We start from the raw sequence: 22,316 nt of genomic DNA, 5'->3' as shown, positions 1-22,316 counted from the left end.
GGATGGGTTTGCAGCCTATGAACACAGACGAAGAGGAGACCTACCTCCACACAGTTCATGGGGTCGCAAAGAGCTGGACATGACTTAGCGACTGAACAACAACACATCCAACCATGGAAAACAGCCATGGAAATAGGGCCAATAGAGACCCGAATGTACCCACAATTATGACTATGGAACAGAAGGACTGGAGGAAGCTAAGAAGTTTGTCAGTGGTGGGTAACACCAGAATCGATGGGGTTTTTTTTAGTTTGTTTTTGCTTTATTTTTATCTTTCAGCTATACTGCACAGCATGTGGGATCTTAGTCCCTGGCCAGGGATTGAACCCTAGTTCCCTACATTGGAAGTGTAGAGTCAACCACTGGACAGCCAGAGAAGTCCTGAGAATTGTTTTTTTTTTTTTTTTTTTTTTTGTACTGCATTTTATGTCAAGAGGCATCCGCCGAGACATAGAGAACAGACTTGGGAACACAGTGAGGGAGGGAGAGGGTGGGACAAATTGATAGAGTAGCACTGAAACAAAATTGACAGAGTATTATTGAAACGTATACATTACCATATGTAAAACAGATAGCCAGTGGGAATTTGCTGTGTGACACAGGGAGCTCAAACCTGGTGCTCTGTGACAACCTAGAGGAATGGGATGGGGAGGGAAGTGGGAGGGAGGTGCAATAGGGAGGGCACATATATGTACCTATGACTGATTCATATTGATGTATGGTAGAAACCAACACAATACTGTAAAGCAATTACCTTAAAATTAAAAATAAATAAGTTTAAAAAATGTTAATCTGCTAATTAACAGCTTCGACATTTTCGGAGCCACTCTGTCCAGAGAGTGTTGCACTCCTCTATCCTCATCCAGCCCATCCACGCAGCTAATGGACACCAAATTGACGCACTAGGTAGTAAAGTCCTTGGAAGACAGCACCTTGACCTTTTCATCTTTAGATCCATCCAAGCACCTCTCATACCACAATGAGAATATTTTCCACTTCAATTGAACTTCTTAATGCTGAGATTGCAATGACTGTGTTGGTATTTCTAGCAGCATGGGTGGTTGAAACAGAGGCTTTGGAACACAGGAAATGCCTTATTCTCAAGGCATGAACTGCTCATTCAATATTTAACAAATCCTTGTTCCAGACTTCGCTCCCCAAGGCACAGAGGACACAAGATGCTGCCTGCGCAGAGCTTCTGTTCCTGGGGAAGTCTGGATTTTCCTGGATGCTACCGAGAGGAATTTTAACTGGAGAAGCACTTATTTCCACTATCTCCGCAGCTGCAGTTCTGGGTGGGGGTGACAGTCATGAGGGACAAGAATACCTTCAGGAAACCTCACACCTCACCATGTCCGAGGAAGTCATTTTTCCTCTGTTTTCGTGTTCATTCAGGGATGAATGCAATGACTCCCATGCAGAGACACAGGAGAATAGAAAAATAACTCAGTGAGCTGCAGTCAGAGGACATTGTGAAATCTAGAGTTACAGGGTACCAGTGACTGAGGTGACACCCATGCCTCCTATTCAGTGGAGCCCACACCCACCTTCTGCCTGGATCATGTTGCTGCAATGTGATCCCTGCTCAGAGTTTGTGCACAGGGTGACAGACCTGTGAATAACTAACTTAACTAGATATTGGTGGCATCTTTTCAAACTAAGACATCCAGGAAGTCACCACTTAGCATAAATTTAAAAATTACTTATTTATTTTTGGCTTCACTGGGTCTTCATTGCTGCTTGCAAGCTTTCTCTAGTTGTGGCTCTTGGACTTATTTGTCCCGTGGCATGTGGAACCTTAGTTCCCTGACAAGGACCATCCTTGAGAAGCACTGTTTGTTAATTCATTGTTATGTTAATTTCTTTCAAGTCTTTGCACATAGTTTTCTTTGAACATACTATATCTGCTTTGAAAACATTGATAAATATAACTTTTTTGTGAATAAACTTAATATTTTTAGTCACTTAGAGACAGTTTCTATTGACTGCCTTTTTTTCTTAAATACCAGTAACATTTTCCTTTTTCTTACATGTCTCATAATTTTTGTTAGAAATTGGTCATTTTAGTGACTCTGGATTTCTTTTTTCTCCTAGAGTTGTGAAAAACCTAGACAGTGTACTAAAAAGCAGAGAGATCAGTTTGCCAACAGAGGTCTGTATAGTCAAAGCTAAGGTTTTTCCAGTAGTCATGAACGAATGTAAAATTTGGACCATAAAGAAGGCTGAGCACTGAAGAATTGATGTTTTCAAACAGTGATGCTGGAGAAAACTCTTGAGAGCCCCTTGGACAACAAGGAAATCAAACTAGTCAATCCAAAAGGAAATCAATCCTGAATATTCATTGGAAGGACTGATGCTGAATCTCCAAAACTTTGGCCACCTGATGGGAAGAGCTGACTCATTAGAAAAGTTGGGATGTTGGGAAAGATTGAGGGCAGGAGGAGAAGGGGGTGACAGAGGATAAGATGGTTAGATAGCATCACCAACTCAATGGACATGAGTTTGAGCAAACTCTGGGAGATAGTGAAGGAGAGGGAAGCCTTGTATGCTGCAGTCCATGGGGTTGCAAAGAGTCAAACATGACTGAGTGACTGAACAACAACATTTACTAGTCTGCTTGGACTATATCTGTGAAATCTGCCTATCTCTTCTGTGGTGTGTGACCACATATACATAGATGGCTTTACTCAAGAATATATTTTTGTTTTTATTTTTTAGCCTTGTTTTTTATGGTTTCCCTGTGTCTGCACAGCTTAGTGGTCAGCTGCCGGGAGCCGGCATATTGCATATTGAGTGCATATTGCATATTGCATATTGAGTGCAGCACTTTCCACAGCATCATCTTTCAGGATCTGGAATAGCTCAACTGGAATTCTATCACTGCCGGGAGCAGGAGCTCCGCCCGTGACAAAGGTCATGAAGAAGGAGGCTCAGCATACGCACAGGCGGGATCTAGCCTCCGGAGTCTCCCTGGAAATTCTCGAGCATCCACCCCCAAAACCAGAGTCTGCCTACTTTCTGCTTTGTGCTCTCACCTACACCTCTGACTTTACAGGGGGCTGTCCCCCACTACCTCTCTCTGAATAAAGAGTTAGCTTACAGCTCCAGTTAACAGTTCCTGGGTGTGACAGTGTTTCAACCTACAAACTCCTTTGGAAGTCTTCTAGCCTGCCTGAATAGGTTTTTCCGGCCACATGTGATTGTTCAGAGCCTCCCAACTGTGAGAGGCAGGAGATGTTCTAAACTGTCTAAACACAGATTCCTTTGAGTAGTTAAAAGATTGATTAGAAATTGTATTGGTGAAGGGTTTTTCACTTATTGAGCCAATGTTTGCTGCTAAGTCTCCATACTCCTTACCTACTGTGTCCTTGGCAGTGTATTGATTGATATAATGGGTGTATAGAAATGTAAGTAGTAGCCTCAATGTTTGTAAGGTTGGACCCTTGAGTTAATTCTTTTCTTGATTGAGCCCACCTCACCTTTGCCCTATAGGAATGCAGCTTTATCCAATGCTTTTTTGGAGGCTGGTGCTTGACTTTGGAATAATCACCTTTAGAGAAAAATAAGTTTCTTAAAATGTTAACAGGCCTCCTGGCCAGAAGATGATGTAAATCACCTGAACTTTTGCATATGATAAGTTTGAAAGCCTGGCTTCGATTAGAACCAGGAACTGCTGTCTTTGCATGACTCCACCCCTTCCCCCATTATCCTCTATGCATAACTTAGGGTATAAAAACTACTTTGGAAAATAAAGTGCGGGCCTTGTTCACTGAAACTTGGTCTCCCCATGTCGCTCTCTCTCTCAAATTCTGGCTGAGTCTCCATCTGGAGCGCAGAACCCGCCATGCTTGCTAATTATGCCTGGGCTTCTAAGATCCGACCGGGGAGCCTCAGTGTCTCCTCTCCTTTGGGAGAACGGAAGGACGCCTGCGGCCTACGTAAGTGGTGCAAACTTCTTGTCTTGAAGTTTTATTGGTCTCCCGCGTAAACCAAGCTACTCAGTCTCTTTTCTCCACTGAATTTTCCTACTGAGCTATCCTCATTCTATTACTCTTTATATCTTTAATTAATATCTAATTGAAGCTATTGTATCCTTATCCTCGCCGACGCCGTCCCCGCTTCGAATACCCTGGATCAGCCGGGGCTGGACCTCGGCAGTCAGCCAGTGATTGGACAGAGATTGTACTCAGACACCTCAAACCAGTTAGGCTTCATCTTATGCTGATGCATTTGTATGTAGACAGAAGAGCACATTCATGATGTAGGCTGTTCTCAGGTCTGTGCAAGTGGTTTCATTTCTGATGGGTGCTTTTGGGTTTTCTATGCTTATGTCCAAGATCTTAGCGACAGTCAGGAGTCCATAAATAGCTTGAGGATTCTTGATCTCTCTTACATATATGCAAAGTGTTAGCTGGGAATGTGCTTGCCCCAATCACAACCTCAACCTCTGGCCAGTAGAAACAAGTCCTTGACTCTCTCAGACTCTCCCAGCTCTGGGAAACCCCTTTCACTGAGTGGGATCCTGACAAGGATCCTGAGTGTGGCCATTGTCCGCAGCTCCAAATTGAGTGAGTCCCCTTTAGTTGCAAAAGAAAAGTTGCTAGTTCTCATGGCTTTTCCCTCCCTGGTAGCCCTCCATGTTGAAGGGAGAGATGGGATTAGACACAGACCAGAATGCCATTGATTTCCACCAAGTCCAGCATTTGTTCAAGTGTGAACTTCTCAGATTATTAAATGCCTCTGGCCAATTTCCAGAGTGCAGAAATGATTGGGGGCAATTTTGTCCATCTTTATGGTTGTTTTTAGGGGAAAGCATTTGACAGTCTCCTCACTCAACCATATCCAGAAGTACTGCCTGAAATCAACTATCCTTCCCAAAGCTTTCATATTGAATTCTTTGAATCGAATTCTCTCTGTTTTAAGTACCTAAACTGATTTCTGTTTTCCTGATTAGACACAACTCAGACACCATGCAGTCTTTAGGAACTTATTGCAAATCGAGGAATGAGTGATAATTTGAATAGGAAATAATTCTCAAAGTTTTGGCACCATTCATGTCCCCCAGTCTTTTGTTTCCTCACTTGTAAAGAGCAATTCAAAGTGAAATTCATAACACTTATCTAATTAAATTGTTTTAGGAAATAAGGAAGATGATATATGGAAAACATCTGGGACTCAGTGTGTGTGTGTGTGAGTCACTCAGTCCTGTCTGACTCTGACTCTGACCCCATAGACTGTAGCATGCCAGGCTCCTCTGTCTATGGAATTCTCCAGGCAAGAACACTGGAGTGGGTTGCCATTTCCTTCTCCCGGGGATCTTCCCAACCCAGGTATCAAACCCTGGTCTCCTGCATTGCAGTCAGATTCTTTACCATCTGAGGTACCAGGGACGCCCTTGGGACTCAGTACACACATTAAATACATATTTAACTCTATTTCCTCTCCACTTTAAGACTCCATTTCTTTTATTGTTCCCCAGGAAACATCAGCCTGAATATTCACTCACAAACCAGATTCTTACAAAAATCTACACACGAGGGAGCTGGAAAGGAGCCAGGTTAATTAAACTGCTTAGCAATCTTACTTTTAGAAGCCTAATTTCCTTTCAGTTGCCCTCAACAAAACTTTTCAAAGACACACAGCTGAGTCTTATTTTTATGACTGAATTGAGTAAAACATTTAGATTCTTTCTCAGACTGTATCTGATTCCTGTTTCTGTAAATAAGCAGGACTTTCAATACTGCAGAAACAGTAGACCTTCAATAGTTCCATGCATAAATTATGATGTTTGCTTGTCAGCAATATTGTCGGTGACGTCAGTGACAGAGTCAGCTAACAGTCGGGAGATACCACAGTCTCGAACTGCAGTGAGGATGTGAATCGATTCCTGTGGCTGGTTTTAAAAAACTGGATTTCTTATATATACAGTGAATCCAGTCTTCTGCTCTTTGGCTTAGAGTGTGGAAAGCATCTTCCCATCAAAGTAAGCAAAAATGTCCATGTTTTCCCCCTTGTTGGTTCTCTATGGGTGGCTACACTTTCATGATTGTCAGTTAAAGATGAATCAAATGGTTTTTATGACTCATGCTCTTGGTGGAAGATGGTGTTGGCTGATCTCTAAGCATACTCAGAAGCAGGAATAATCATATTCTCCTTCTCTTATAAGGAGTAATTTTTTTTTAATGTAGAATAAACTCTTAAACTCTTTCTTATCTGGAATAATTTATTTTATAATACATTTTTGGTGCATTAAAATGTTTTATGAACAGAGTTCATACTAAAAATATTGTATGGGTATCCAATTAAAAATGATCCATTAAAATAATAAAGTTTAAAAATACTAAATAAAAACAAATTTTATATTTTAATTTTTTAACTATTGAGACACAGAAGAAATAAGCTAAAAATATTTATTTATTTTCTTTTATTGCTTTACAAGTGTCATTCTATTATCATCTGGATTCTTTTCTTTCTATGGGGAAGTCACCTGTCAAATTTAATAGTATTCCTTTAGAGATAGCATAACTTTTTCTCTGGATGCTTATCATTTTTTTTTCTCTTTATATTTAGTTTTCAGCAATTGGACTATGTAATGTTCCTACAGTTTGGGAGGGTGTTTTTATTATAAAAATTTTCTTTTTGTTTCCTCTAGCACTTCTTTTTTTTTTTAACTTGGTCCTAATTCTTTTTTATTTATTTATTAACATTTTTGATTGCACTGGGTCTTCATTGCTCTGTGTGGGCTTCCTCTAGTTGCAGTGAGCAGGGACTGCTCTTTGTTGCAGAGCACAGACTCTAGGGCTCGAAGGCTTCAGGAGTTGTGGCATGGGCATTGCTCCTCGGTGTGTGGCATCTTCCTGGACCAGGGATTGAACTCGTGTCCACTGCATTGGCAGGTGATTCCTATCCACTGTACCACGGGGGAAGCCCAGCACTGGACTTCTAAATCATGCAGGCCCTGTTCCTCAAACTGTGCCCAGAATTAACAAATTCCCCCAGGAGAACAATCATCTATACTAACTTGTCTCCAAAAGATTCTCCCATCTCTGGAATTTTAATGTCTTTTAATCCCTGCTGCCTCAGCTCTCTGATGTGCTTGAAGTGTAATTTTTACAATTTCTCTGACTTCTGTCATAGCAGGGACTTGGACCTGTTGTAATCTATTACATCCTAACTAGATGGTTAAGTCTGAGCCTTCCTCTTTCCATCTCATTCGTGTCACACTTCTGTCCACAGATGGAGTCTTTCCTCTTGAATGACGTCGGCTCCATGATATGCAATAAAGCCATCGAGAGAATCATCTCACTGATGACTGTTCAGCTTTGTCATCTGATCCTCTCAATGGAGAAAAAAGTCATGGAGAATGAAGTGTTTGCCTCTTTGGAGAAGACGGCAGAGGAGCTGGTTCAAGCTAGTGAAGAGTTTGTGCAAGTTGCCCAAAGGTAATAATTTCAAAGATCCCTTTATTTTGATCAGTTGGCTGAAGAGTATAAACACATTTTTATTATAGTTTCAGATACTTTTGGGAAGAAGTCAGAGGTAACAAATAAATTGATAAAAACACAAAGCAAACTTACTTAATATGTTGTTATTTATTAATTGGGATATAATTTCAATAGGCAAACATTTCAGAATTAGCTGAGCTTTCCACTAAGAAGCCATCATATGTCCCATCAAAAGGTTTCTAGAGTCATTCTTATTTCACAGATTATTATTTTTTTTGCACTTCTTTTTCTAAAAATTAATTAATTTATTTTAATTGGAAGCTAATTAGTTTACAACATTGTGGTGGTTTCTGCCACACATCGACATGAATCAGCCATGGGTGTACACATGTCTCCCATTCCTTAACTCCCTCCCATCTCCCTCCCTATCCCATTCCTCTGGGTTGTCCCAGTGCACTGGCTTTGAGTGCCCTGTTTCATGCATCGAACTTGGCCTGGTCATCTATTTCACACATGGTAATATACATGCTTCAGTGTTATTCTCTCAAATCATCCCACCCCTGCCTTCTCCCACAGAGTCCGAAAGTCTGTTCTTTATATCTGTGTCTCTTTTGCTGTCTTGTATATAGTGTCGTCATTATCATCTTTCTAAATTCCATACATACATGTTAATATGCTGTATTAGTGTTTCTCTTTCTGACTTACTTCTTTCTGTATAATAGGCTCCAGTTTCATCCACCTCAAGAGAACTGACTCAAATGCATTCTTTTTAATAGCTGAGTGATATTCCATTGTGTATATGTACCACAACTTTCTTATCCATTCATATGCTGAATGGATGGACACTGGGGTACACGTGTTTTTTTCAATTCTGTTTTCCTCGGTGTGTATGCCCAGCAGTGGGATTGCTTGGCCATATGGCAGTTCTATTTCCAGTTTTTTAAGGAATCTCCATACCATTCTCCACAGTGGTTGCACTAGTTTGCATTATTCCCACCAACAGTGTAAGAGGGTTCCCTTTTATCCATATCCTTTCCAGCATTTATTGTCTGCAGACATTTTGATAGCAGCCATTCTGACTGGCATGAGATTATACCTCACTGTGGTTTTGATTTGCATTTCTCTGATAATGAGTGCTGTTGACCATCTTTTCATGTGTTTGTTAGCCATCTGTGTGTCTTCTTTGGAAAAATGTCTGTTTAGTTCTTTGGCCCATTTTTTGATTGGGTCATTTATTTTTCTGGTATTGAGCTGCATGAGCTGCTTGTATTTTTGAGATTAATTCTTTGTCAGTTGCTTCATTTATTATTATTTTCTCCCATTCTGAAGGCTATCTTTTCACACTGCTTATAGTTTCCTTCACTGTGCAAAAGCTTTTAAGTTTAATTAGGTCCCATTTGCTTATTTTTGCTTTTATTTCCATTACTCTGGGAGGTGGGTCATAGAGGATCTTGCTGTAATTTATGTCAGAGAGTGTTATGCCTGTTTTCCTCTAGGAGTTTTATAGTTTCTGGTCTTACGTTTAGATCTTTAATCCATTTTGAGTTTATTTTTGTGTATGGTGTTAGAAAATGTTCTAGTTTCATTCTTTTACAGGTGGTTGACCAGTTTTCCCTGAACAACTTGTTGAAGAGGTTGTCTTTTCTCCACTGTATATTTTTGATTCCTTTGTCAAAGATAAGGTGTCCATAGCTGTGTGGATTCATCTCTGGGCTTTCTATTTTGTTCCATTGATCTATATTTCTGTCTTTGTGCCCGTACCATACTGTCTTGATGACTGTAGCTTTGTAGTACAGTCTGAAGTAAGGCGGGTTGATTTGTCCAGTTCCATTCTTCTTTCCCAAGATTACTTTGGCTATTTGAGGTTTTTTGTGTTTACATACAAATTGTGAAATTATTTGTTCTAGTTCTATGAAAAATGCCATTGGTAGCTTGATAGGGATTGCACTGAATCTATAGATTGCTTTGGGTAGTGTACTCATTTTCACTATATTTATTCTTCTGATCCATGAATACGGTATATATCTCCATCTATTTGTGTCATCTTTGATTTCTTTCATCAGTGTTTTATAGTTTTCTATATATAGGTCTTTTGTTTCTTTAGGTAAATTTATTCCTAAGTATTTTATTCTTTTCATTGCAAAGGTAAATGGGATTGTTTCCTTAATTTCTCTTTCTGTTTTCTCATTGTTCAGTTCAGTTCAGTTGCTCAGTCATGTCCGACTCTTTGTGACCCCATGAATTGCAGCACGCCAGGCCTCCCTGTCCATCACCAACTCCCGCAGTTCACCCAAACTCACGTCCATCGAGTCGGTGATGCCATCCATCCATTTCATCCTCTGTCGTCCCCTTCTCCTCCTGCCCCCAATCCCTCCCAGCATCAGAGTTTTTTCCAAAGAGTCAACTCTTCGCATGAGGTGGCCAAAGTATCGGAGTTTCAGCTTTAGCATCAGTCCTTCCGATGAACACCCAGGACTGATCTCCTTTAGGATGGACTGGTTGGATCTCCTTGCAGTCCAAGGGACTTGCAAGAGTCTTCTCCAGCACCACAGTTCAAAAGCATCAATCCTTTGGTGCTCAGCTTTCTTCACAGTCCAACTCTCACATCCACACATGATCACTGGAAAAACCATAGCCTTGACTAGACGGACTTTTCTTGGCAAAGTAATGTCTCTGCTTTTGAATATGCTATCTAAGTTGGTCATAACTTTCCTTCCAAGGAGTAAGCATCTTTTAATTTCATGGCTGCAGTCACCATCTGCAGTGAGTTTGGAGCCCAAAAAAATAAAGTCTGACACTGTTTCCACTGTTTCCCCATTTATTTTCCATGAAGTGATGGGACCAGATGCCATGATCTTCATTTTCTGAATGTTGAGCTTTAAGCCAAATTTTTCACTCTCCACTTTCACTTTCATCAAGAGGCTTTTGAGTTCCTCTTCACTTTCTGGCATAAGGGTGGTGTCATCTGCATATCTGAGGTTATTGATATTTCTCCCAGCAATTTTGATTCCAGCTTGTGCTTCTTCCAGCCCAGCATTTCTCATGATGTACTCTGTATATAAGTTAAATAAGCAGGGTGACAATATACAGCCTTGACGTACTCCTTTTCCTATTTGGAACCAGTCTGTTGTTCATGTCCAGTTCTAACTGTTGCTTCCTGACCTGCACCCTTAGCTCCTGCTGAATACAGGACTACAAACCCCAAGACATGTCTTTTTTAGTATTATTCCATATCGCTTTGCTCAGATGTGTCATCAGCAAAATCCAAAACACTGAGAAATGGACTTTGTCCCTTCAGATGATCCAACAAGTGATCTTTGAGCAAAAAGAGCAAATCTGACAGTAATAGATTGTGGAAAACTGCCAGCAGAGTCTTATCATGTATCCACAGCTCACCAAAAAGCAGTTAAGATGGAAAATACTTCTGTTTGTAGACAATGGTGTTGTAATCTCCATCTTGGGCTGACATGGATGTCAAGGGGGAGGGGCTGAGAGCTTAAACCCATGTGGTTTTGGTTTTCCCTGTGGTTAGAAACTATACATCCCCAAGATACATTCCTGTCACTACGTGAAGGCTGTGAAAAATGAAAAACAGGGTATGTCTGGCTCTGGGAAATACTTAGCCCTGAATATCAACTGTAAATCAGCAAAAACACCTGAATTATCAAGACTGTTGAGCAAACTCGGCTCAGAACTTGGTCTCGTATGCACATGAGTATAAAGCTATTGAGTCTCACATGCTGCCAGGTCCCAAGGAGTTCCCAACCTCACAAGATTCATCTGAGAATCTGTCACCCAGCCAGACCCTGCAAACCCATCACTCCACACTTCCTGTCTGGGCTGTTAAGATTCTGCCAGGGTGTTTTCCTTTCTTATTTCAGCAAATCCAGCAAAGTAAGCCTTGTCTACTCAGTGGGGTATTTTGACAGTGTTTTGCTAAAGCCTAAAGTTGACAAAAGCTATAAACACAAGACTCAAGAGTTTATCTGTAGGATAGCACGGCATGCCTAGAAATAGAATTGGGAAACAATCTTTCCACAATACATAGAGCAATAATAACATGCTTATAAACAATGACCACAAGAAAGGCACAGGAGCTGTGTAAATAAAGCAATAGAGTCATTCTGAAAGAAGTAATGGAAAATGCCAACAAAATGGAAAAGTGCGAGAAGAATAAAAGTGTCAGTTTCTCCCAAATTATCATAGAATTCATACATTCTTGAAGGGCCACAACACTTTACAAACATTTTACCATGTTAAACAATTAGCACCATTCTCAAATTGGTAACTTTAGATGAAATATGAATGGAGTGTCACATCTCTAATTTATTTTGGTGGATAAATGATATCAAAATAGATAACCATTAGTAGTATCTTTATAAAAATAAATAATATTTAATTGTATCTTCAGTTCAGTTCAGTCGCTCAGTCATGTCCGACTCTTTGTGACCCCATGAATTGCAGCACGCCAGGCCTCCCTGTCCATCACCAACTCCCGGAATTCACTCAAACTCACATCCATCGAGTCGGTGATGCCATCTAGCCATCTCATCCTCTGTCGTCCCCTTTTCCTCCTGCCCCCAATCCCTCCCAGCATCAGAGTCTTTTCCAATGAGTCAACTCTTCGCATGAGGTGGCCAAAGTATCGGAGTTTCAGCTTTAGCATCAGTCCTTCCAAAGAACACCCAGGACTGATCTCCTTTAGAATGGACTGGTTGGATCTCCCTGCAGTCCAAGGGACTCTCAAGAGTCTTCTCCAACACCACACTTCAAAAGCATCAATTCTTCAGCGTTCAGCTTTCTTCACAGTCCAACTCTCACATCCATACATGACCACAGGAAAAACCATAGCCTTGACTAGACGAACCTTTGTTGGCAAAGTAATGTCTCTGCTTTTGAACATGCTATCTAGGTTGGTCATAACTTTCCTTCCAAAGAGTAAGCGTCTTTTAATTTCATGGCTGCAATCATCATCTGCAGTGATTTTGGAGCCCCCAAATATAAAGTCTGACACTGTTTCCACTGTTTCCCCATCTATTTCCCATGAAGTGATGGGACTGGATGCCATGATCTTCGTTTTCTGAATGTTGAGCTTTAAGCCAACTTTTTCACTCTCCTCTTTCACTTTCATCAAGAGGCTTTTTAGTTCCTCTTCACTTCCTGCCATAAGGGTGGTGTCATCTGCATATCTGAGGTTATTGATATTTCTCTTAGCAATCTTGATTCCAGCTTGTGCTTCTTCTAGCGGCATTTAAATTAAGCTTAATTTAAGTCATTCTGATTTTTTAATATTTTTCATTTTAATTTATCTTTTAATTTTAAAGATAATGTAGAAGTAGTATAATTTTCATTGAACAAATCAAGGTGATCTATTGAAGGGAAAGTAATGTTTAGATGAAAAAAATTGAGTCATATTTTGTAAACTTTTATTACCTTCATTTTAACAAAGTCACTGTTTTCAGTTATTTATATAAATATCCTTTCCCTTCAACAGAACACGAAGGCTGTGCAGTGATAGTCAGCAATCTTGTATATTTTTTCAAATTTCAGCCACATAACACTCATAATTTCACGTATTTTTAAGTCTTGTCTTGAAGATTCACATGTTATTTGATAGTTTATTGGCATTTTTGTCTTTAAAAATGTAAACACATCACACACTCACCTCACTTGCACTGTTGCTCACGACTGTTAGTCTGCAGGAGGGTTCCTGAATTCATCTGAAAAGCTGGCAATGGAGTGAAGAAACATGGGCATCCCAAGAAGCTGGAGTGGGGATGGGGCACAGGTGGAGTCTGGAGGAGCTCTAGGTCCAGAGAAACTACGGAGGGACTTTGACCATGGTTTCTTGACCACAGTACTTATTTATTTTTACTGTTGTATCTTTATGCTTTTATTTGTACATTTTACTACTGTAATACAGACAAAATGGAAGACCAGTATTGGACTGAAAAATTCAGCAATGTCATATCACTTAAGACCTATCTGGTCTTTGGTGAAGATTATTCTCAATGTCACGCTCTATGAAGCTATAGCATCGATTATTGTAAAACTCGTTTTAGGTATGCATGAACGTACAGTATCGTGGATCTGAAATGTTTCTGAAACAATCTCATAAGAAATAGAAACTTTTATTTATTTTTTAAGTATTTGTTTTTCTGCACCTGGTCTTGTGTGTGACATGTGGGATCTAGTTCCCTGACCAGGGATTGAATCCGTACCCCTTGCACTGGGAAAAGAAATATTTTTTTCCCTAATTTTTATTTGGTTGTTAGCTCTGAATATGGCAACTAAGGCTCTGTATAGGAACATACGGATATGATGAAGAATTTAAGAATAGAAGACTTAGAGAGGAGTCTTGTTGTGGTAAATAAAACAAAAGAGGGGAAAGGGCAAGTAACACTTTGCTTTAAATGTGAGACAAGTGCAAGTTCAAAAACAAGAAACGTGATGGAAAAGGCCACTCCAGTATTTAATGAGGAAATATTGTGTGAGGGACCAGGCAGGTTCTGGGTCATTCTGTTCTGTGGGACACACCAAGCACCGGCGGTCAAGTAGAGCTTTACTGTTGTCTTTCACTCTGTCATTGTTTATGGGCTTCCCTGGTGGCTCCGATGGTAAAGAATCCACCTGCAATGCAGGAGACCTGAGTTTGATCCCTGGGTTAGGAAGATCCCCTGCAGGAGGGCATGGTAACCCACTCCAATATTCTTTCCTGGAGAATCCCCATGGACAGAGGAGCCTGGCAGGCTATAGTCATGGGATCACAGAGTCAGACACAACTGAGCAACTAAGCACAGCACAGCACATCATTGTTTACATGCCAATTACAGGCCTGCCCCGGTGGCTCAGTGGGTAAAAAATCCGCCTGCAATGCAGGAGCCACAGGAGATACAGGTTTGATCCCTGCATTGGGAAGATCCCCTGGAGGAGGAAATGGCAACCCACTCCAGTGTTCTCGCCTAGAGAATCCCATGGATTGAGGAACCTGGCAGGCTACAGTCCATGGGATCACAAAGAGTAGGACATGAGTGAAGCACACACCCACGCATATGATGATTACACTTCAGTGAAACAGTTTAAGAAACAGTAACTACCAGTAATCTAGATATTTCCATTGTACTTATATAAAAGTAACAGGAAATACTTTTTTTTTTAATTGGATCTTGTATTCACTTTGTCATGCAGTTGCTAAATTGTGGCCAACTCTTTGCGATCCCATGAACTGCTGTCTTTTCATACTGCTCATGGGGTTTTCCAGGCAAGAATATTGGAGTGGGTTGCCATTTTCTTCTCTAGTGGACCACATTTTGTTGGAACTCTTCACTATGACCTGTCTGTCTTGGGTGGTCCTGCTTGGCATGGCTCAGAGCTTCACTGAGTTATGCAAACCCCTTTGCTAGGACAATGCTGTGATGTCTAAAATAAATAACTACTGAGAACCTACTATGCAGCACAGGAAACTCTCCTCAGTGCTCCATGGTGACTTAAATGGGAAAGAAATTTAAAAAAGAGGGGATATGTGTATACATGTGGCTGATTCACTTTGCTGTACAGCAGAAATTAACACAACAGTGTAAAGTAACTAACTATATGCCAATAAAAAAAAAGTAAAGAAAAATAATGAGACTGTTACATTTCTGTTTAAAGGCATTAGAATGAGCACAGCTCAGCTGGTGATACATAAATCTAAAGCCTTATGAAGTACTCGAGGCATAATTCATGAGATAAGAAAATGATGAATGAGAAGATGGATGTTAGCTGAGCCTACTGAGGTAATCATTTCACAGTACATAGCAATCAAAACTGTCATGCTGTATGCCTTAAACTTATACAGTGATGTATGTCAATTATTTCCTAATAAAGCTTTTAAATTTTAAAATCATAAAACAAAAAAATAGGTCTTATTGGTGTCATTTAGATCAGCCCCATGAGAAGGTTTCTGTCGTCAGGGGGTCTTCCTTCAAACACCAACCTCCCTTTCTGAAGTTTCAATGTTTCCTCAGTTCCTGTGTGCAAAATTCAAAGCCTCTGAAATGGTACACAGAAGCGCTCTGAATCTGAACCTTGTAAATTGCCCTCACCTTCTCTTATATCCAAACACCTCTTCGTCTTAGATATGCAGAGTCATTTGTGATTATTTCTGTTCATCACCTCTGCACGCGTTGTCCTTCCTGACTGCCTGGAAAACTCCCAATATCCTCTAAGAGATAACCTGAGTGTTAACTTCTCTAAATTGAATTCTATTCAGGGAGTGCACTTGAGCACCTCCCCTGAAAGACTTTCTTCTGGACCCTGAACCAGCTTTCCCTGCCCTGGAGCCTAACCCAGCCTGGCGACCCACTACGCTGAAGCCCCACAGTGAGCTATATGTGCCCTGAATAATTTATATCATAATGTCGGACACTGCTGAGCGACCGAACAAGGACTCCCAAGCAAATCTTTTACGGTTGCTATTGCAGGGAATGGCCACAAGGAGGCGGGCTTTTCTCAAGCCCAATTGTGATTACCTGGGAAATGAGCTTTTGAGAGTTTTAATTCAGGGCTGTAATGTACCTGAACGAACACCCAAAAGCTTTTGTGTTTTTCCTGAGTATTCTTTTTTAAATTAACCTTTATTCCATATTATAGTAACGTTGATACACAACATGTTGTCGGTGGCAGGTGAACGGAATATATTTTCTATTTTGCTGTTATTTCTGCTTTCTCACCGTTGTACCCTGATTAAATTCTAGAGATGTAACTTCTGTTTCTTTTTAATTTACCATCTAAGCCACTGGGGAAACCCCTCATCTGCATTAGCAGAACAAAAATAATACCATCAAAGTTAAAAATCTGATTATGAAATAACTTGTTCCAAATTCCTTGGAAGTAGTTAGGTCTTTCTTTTTGAAAGGAATGATTTTGAAATAACCCAGACTTTGGTCAATCTTGATTTAATTTCTGTGTTAAAATAGCAGAGGTATTTGAAATATTCTTTCCATTTATTTTGAACCCTTCACTGAGAAATTAAACCACACAGCACCTTTGCCCATTAGGCTCAGGCAGTTTGATAAAAGAGAATGAAAAAAACAAGACAGTTCAGATGTCCTAAGACAGTTTGGTAAGTGATTTGTCTCTCAAGAAACTGCGAGGCTTGAGTTCACTGCTGCTGACGCATAATACACCTCAGAAGCATAGAAGGGTCACTGATGCACATACATGTCATTGAGCATTATCTTCTATCAACCAGAGACCAAGGGTTTCAGGAACTATGACAGGAAGCTCTCACCTCCTGCTGACTCTGAATCTCTGTGACTTCCTGAGCTCCTTGAAAGTGAAAGTCACTCAGTCCTGTCTGACTCTTTGCAACCCCACTGACTATACAGTCCATGGAAGTCTCCAGGGCAGAATACTGGAGTATACTGCAGAATACTGTTCCCTTCTGCAGAGGATTTTCCAAAGCCAGGGATCGAACCCAGGTCTCCTGCATTGTGGGCAGACTCTTTACCAGCTGAGCCACCAGGGAAGCCCAAGAATACTGGAGTGGGTAGCCTATCCCTTCTCCAAAGGATCTTCCTGACCTAGGAATCGAACCGGGGTCTCCTGCATTGCAGGCAGATTCTGAGCTCCTTGTTTAATGAATTCTGTCCCCTTGCCCTTCCTGCCTGTTGACTGATAGTGACAACACTCCACAGAGCAGAAGATCTCATCCAATAACCGACTATGGGCTCTTCTCTTCCTTTTCCAGTCCTGCCTTTTCACCTCTTTCTCTTTTCTCTGCTCATTGCTCACCTTTGCCATTATCAGTGGGAGGCGGTGGACAAGCATTATTCAAGTGAAAATGCATTGCTATCCCAGTAGGAACATTTTAATTCAGACATAAGAGCAGCTCACAATGAATATAGACTTGTAGAGTTTTCCATAGATTTGTTGTTCAGTCGCTCGGTTGTGTCTGACTTTGATTAAGGTGGATTCTTAACCACTGGACCACCAGGGACATCCCTGAAAATTTCACTTTTATAAACTGAGATAACCAGTTTGATTTGTGGCGTTACCTAAATGTACAGTTGAGTGCATTTGCCAAGTCACACAGTTATTTCAAGTCTTAGACACACACAGCCACAGCACAAAGCGTTTCTTCATACATCTGCAGAAAGCGTGCACTCGCACCAAAACTCTGGCTTACAAGTTTCAAAGTGATGACTGTAAAACCGCCATGAACGTCATGAGAATCACTAACAGATTTCCAGCTACACTTTGACAACATCTTCATTGTTGCCTTGGGGCTCTTGAGAACGCTGAGCACAGATAAGATCCAGCCCATCACCAGACAGTTTTTTTTACGTGCTGAGCTCTGTCTCCCTGGTGCTGGGCAGACAGCAGCAGGAGAGCTCATAGTTCTTCTTACTTCTCTGAAAGGCATTATTACGGCCTTTCTCTTACCTGAACATGATGAATTTTTTTTCAAAAACATACATTACAAAACTGTATTTAGTCATCCTGTTTATGAATTAGTTGGAGAAAGTTCTTGTGAGATACATAAAACAGTAACTATGAGTTAAAACTAGTTTATTAATACTTCAAAACTATGTACATTAGCTCTATTTCTGATTTGGATCAAATTAACTTGAAGAAATCAGATCATTCTTCATCAGATTGAAGAAATTAGTAGACTGAAAGAGAAAGGATGTTTTTACCTACTCTCTAAGACTCTGGCCTTTAGTTCTGATATTGTAAGGAAGTGCTTTCTGTATTAGCCAAAACAATTCTTCATATTCCAGACTTTAGCTTTTTGAGGGCATAGGTATAACCCATTTAGGTGAGAAAGAAGCAACAGAAAATGGATGTTCAGGAAAATTTTAAACAGAATGAATGACTGTTGCATTTTGCTCTGCCCTGTTTTCCATAATTGTTTTCTGGGCTGTTGATTTCCTATTGGGAAATGTGGGTTTTGAAAATAAGCAGACCTGCCTTTTCTAATTGATTAAATGGAGTGGGGAGGCAGAAAGAAGAACTGACTCTATTAAAACTGACTCTTTGAAGGTAGAAATCTGTGAAAACCCTTGGAAGCTCCCAAAGGTGTTGGTCTTTTTATTTGTTAATAATAACACTTGATCTATGTTTGTTAACATTGGAACAATTAGCTTTCTATTTTAATGGAGGTTCACAGTGCTCTTTGTACTTAATCCACACAGAACATATGAAAATGGCCTGTTCAGTGGTTCCAATGGAAAAATGCTGGCCAGAGGATGCTCGGTGAAGCATGATGGGGTGGAGGGAGAGGGGAGCTGCCCACTTGGCCTTCGAGCTGAGGAGGGGCAGGGAGCTGGCTGTGGTTTCCATCTCAGCTTCCACAGAATAAACAGAGAGCAGGCCAGCAGCCTTGGCTCAAAGGAGTTGGGGGGCTTCTCTGGTGGCTCAGTGGTAAAGAATCTGCCTGCCTGAGTTCAATCCCGGGGTTGGGAAGATCCCCTGGAGAAGGAAATGGCACCCCACTGCAGTATTCTTGCCTGGAGAACCCCATGGACAGAGGACCTGGTGGGCTACAGTCCATGGAGTCACAAAGAGCTGGACACGACTGAAGGACTGAACAATAGAGAGCTCTCAGCTCAGAGGCACTCACACTGTACCTGACAGCTGACATGTGAATTCAATCAGCACTATGAACACTAGCTTATCATTTTTAAGTATTTCAAGTGTTCCCATAGTTAATTTATCAAAGACATTTCACTTTTAATTTAGTTTTTTGTTAAATTATAAAAGTTTATCTTTAGAAATTGGGACACAAATGTAACTTTTAGAAAACTTTCCATGAAAGATTATTTATTATAAAAAAAATTACACTTTCTTTGAGTCCCACCTTTTTTCAACCTTGTTCTGTGTAGCTGTCGGCAGCTCTTGTCAGTAGTAAGATGGTTTAACTTACTTTTGAGCCCATCAATGAATCAGAGTGAAAACAATTTTAAAATTACCCTGAGAGGAAGAAAATCGAAGAGTACCATTCATTTTCCTTTGAAGTCTGCTCTGCTATATATAAGAAACTTGCATGTAGAACACTCTGCTGCTGCTGCTAAGTCGCTTCAGTCGTGTCCCCAAAAGCAGAAACAACTCATGGATGTTAATGACCATGTGCTCACACAGCCAGATTATGGACTGTAGCCCCCAGCAGGCTCCTCTGTCCATGGGATTCTCCATACAAGATTACTGGAGTGGGTTATCATGCCTTCCTCCAGGGGATCTCCCCAGCGCAGGGATTGAACCCTGGTCTCCTGCATTGCAGCAGATTCTTTACCCTCTGAGCCACCAGGGAAGCCACAAGATTATCTCAGACTGTCTTCAATTTGTAGAGGGTCCCCATCTGTGTCTCCTGAGAATTTATGATCATGGGGAAAGGCGCATGCAGCTCACGGCTTCTTGCTGCTCCCCTGTGGGTTTAAATCCTCTGTCTTGTGTTGGGACCAGAGACTTGGGTTCATGATTTGTCTTCCTTGCACATCGGTTGTTATGAGAAACCAGTACAGATGTCCTCGCAGTGTAGAATCTGTCTTTACATTTCGACAATTAGGACTTTATTTTACTTCTGCTCTTTTATTATTCTCTTTGAGTATGCTCTTATTTCTCTGTATGCCTGTAAAATTATAAAAAATGTAATTGCCACTAGTTAGTAAAAGGTACCTGGTGTGTTTTCAAAAACCTTCACATGCTACTAGTACACTTGTTAGAACTTTTTAAAATCATAAATGAAGTTTTTACTCATTAGCAGTGAAAATGACAGTGATAATAAGAGCTTAGAATTTAATTTTAAGCATACTACTTTATAACATAAATTGAAAATATGGAAATGGAGATGGAAATGAAATTTTTGTTTTATTTTAAGCACGTCATTACTCAGATTGTTTTCCTAGTACTCTTGTGACTCGTGAAGCACTTCTATAATGAAGAATATCTGCTGTGAAATGGTCAAGTGTTCAGTACTTACGTTTCTGCTAAAGACATAAGACCTTTTCAAAGGTCAGTCATTTGAGGTTAGCATCTGAGGACCACCTGGATTTTATCCTTCTTTACGTTTATATTTCTCTACAATTGTGTCACTGGACCAATGCAAGGACATCCCCTGATGCCCATTATCATTATCAAGCCACTTTACATTTGTCTTAGCAATGAGTTGCTTAGGAACTGACCTGATGAAACCTATTGGATCTTTTCTCTGTCTTTTTGGAATATGTCAGGAACTAAATGGAGTAGGTTTGATTTTTCACAATATTTTAGCATTCTACCATCTCCGAAGGTTTATAAGTAGTTTTATTTATTTGTTTTTGAATAGGTCTTATTTTTGTTCTTTAAACCCAGACTTCCTTGAATAGGTTTTATTTTTGTTCTTCAGTCTTGTGACTTCTACTGCTTGAAAGTCAATTATAACTTTTACTATATCTTCAAGAGATACTATTCCTAATATTTGAAGATTTGTTTCATATATTAGATCTTAGCTCAGTCTTGATCAGTCTTTGTAACAAGTCAATTAAATTATGCTATGTCCAAAATATAATGTTAGATTATTGGTAAATAGGCATGATTTCTACCTCTAGCAAAGGGGTTTAAAATTCATCTGGAGCCACACAGCTTTATACTATACTTGATGTCTCAGTTGGCAAAGAATCTGCCAGCAGTGTGGGAGATCCAGGTTTGATCCCTGGGTTGGGAAGATCCCCTGAAGAAGGGAATGGCAACCCACTCCAGTATTCTTGCCTGGAGAATCCCATGGGCAGAGGAACCTGGCGGGCTACAGTCCATGGGGTTGCAAAAAGTTGGATATGACTGAGAAGCTAACACTTTAATTTTCTGACAAAGAAAAGTAGTGTTTGATAAGTGACCAACAAGTACAGTGAGTACAGGGATTCAGGAAGGAAGCAAAAATAATATCCTTGATGTTATTCAGGAAAGGATAACCATGATAGATTTCTTGGATACCATAGGGAGATAAGAGAATGCAGACCTTTATAGATGGATGGAGAAAATACAACATTCCTGAATTCATTTTAGGTGTACAGAAATGCATAAAAGTGGCAACATTTGTAAAGGCATTGACGTTTTTTCTTAAACCATTCTAATGCAATTAGTATATAATTTAAGGTAGAATACCTATCTTTTGCAAGTGTTACATCAATGAATAGTTTACCTCATTAAAAATCACACAGTAAAGATGTCTACAGAAAAAAGATTAATAATATAGTTGGAGTTATAGATATTTTCTACAAAAAAAAGAATGTGATACTCCAATTCATATTTTGAGTTAAACCACTACTTCATTCAGTTAACAAGTAGTAAGTATCTCAAAGAGTCAGACATGACTGAGCTCCCCTGCACACCTCATAAACAGAAATGGAGAAGCAATGTAATGCAACAATGTTTATGGCATATTTAATACTCCCAGGCAGTTAGTCACATGATTCTATGTTTCACTTTTACATCTGGAATACATTGGACATTGATTTTTTTTTTTTTTATGCTGGGTTTCAAGACATTTTGTTCCCCTCCAGTGAGCCAATCAACCCAGAACCATCACTAAAAAGTCACTGTTTCCATTACACTGTCCCTATTATCATAAATCAGATAATTCTCTGTGTGTGTGTGTGCTGCTGCTGCTGCTGTTGAGTCGCTTCAGTTGTGTCCGACTCTGTGCGACCCCAGAGACGGCAGCCCACCAGGCTCCCCCGTCCCTGGGATTCTCCAGGCAAGAACACTGGAGTGGGTTGCCATTTCCTTCTCCAATGCATGAAAGGGAAAAGTGAAAGTGAAGTCACTCAGTCGTGCCCGACTCTTAGCGACCCCATGGATTGCAGCCCACCAGGCTCCTCCGTCCATGGGATTTTCCAGGCAAGAGTACCGGAG

The 22,316-nt window shown here is 40.4% G+C and overlaps 1 long non-coding RNA gene across 2 annotated transcripts; it reads left to right on the top strand.

Moving 5' to 3' along the window:
• Nucleotides 1-3,880: 3,880 nt before the first annotated feature.
• LOC123328706 lies at nucleotides 3,881-16,018 on the top strand. 2 transcript variants are annotated; one of them, XR_006543732.2, is made up of 3 exons: nucleotides 3,881-3,938; nucleotides 7,237-7,442; nucleotides 15,096-16,018. It is a non-coding gene; the product is annotated as an uncharacterized LOC123328706 (long non-coding RNA). The 2 variants fall into 2 exon arrangements; XR_006543731.2 differs by lacking the exon at nucleotides 3,881-3,938 and adding an exon at nucleotides 5,807-5,983.
• The last annotated feature ends 6,298 nt before the right edge of the window (nucleotides 16,019-22,316 follow it).

Source organism: Bubalus bubalis, chromosome 12 (genome assembly GCF_019923935.1).
Source record: "Bubalus bubalis isolate 160015118507 breed Murrah chromosome 12, NDDB_SH_1, whole genome shotgun sequence".
Classification (NCBI taxonomy): domain Eukaryota; kingdom Metazoa; phylum Chordata; class Mammalia; order Artiodactyla; family Bovidae; genus Bubalus; species Bubalus bubalis.
The sequence above is the reverse complement of the archived record's forward strand: the minus strand, read 5'-3'. Positions and strand labels throughout refer to the sequence as shown.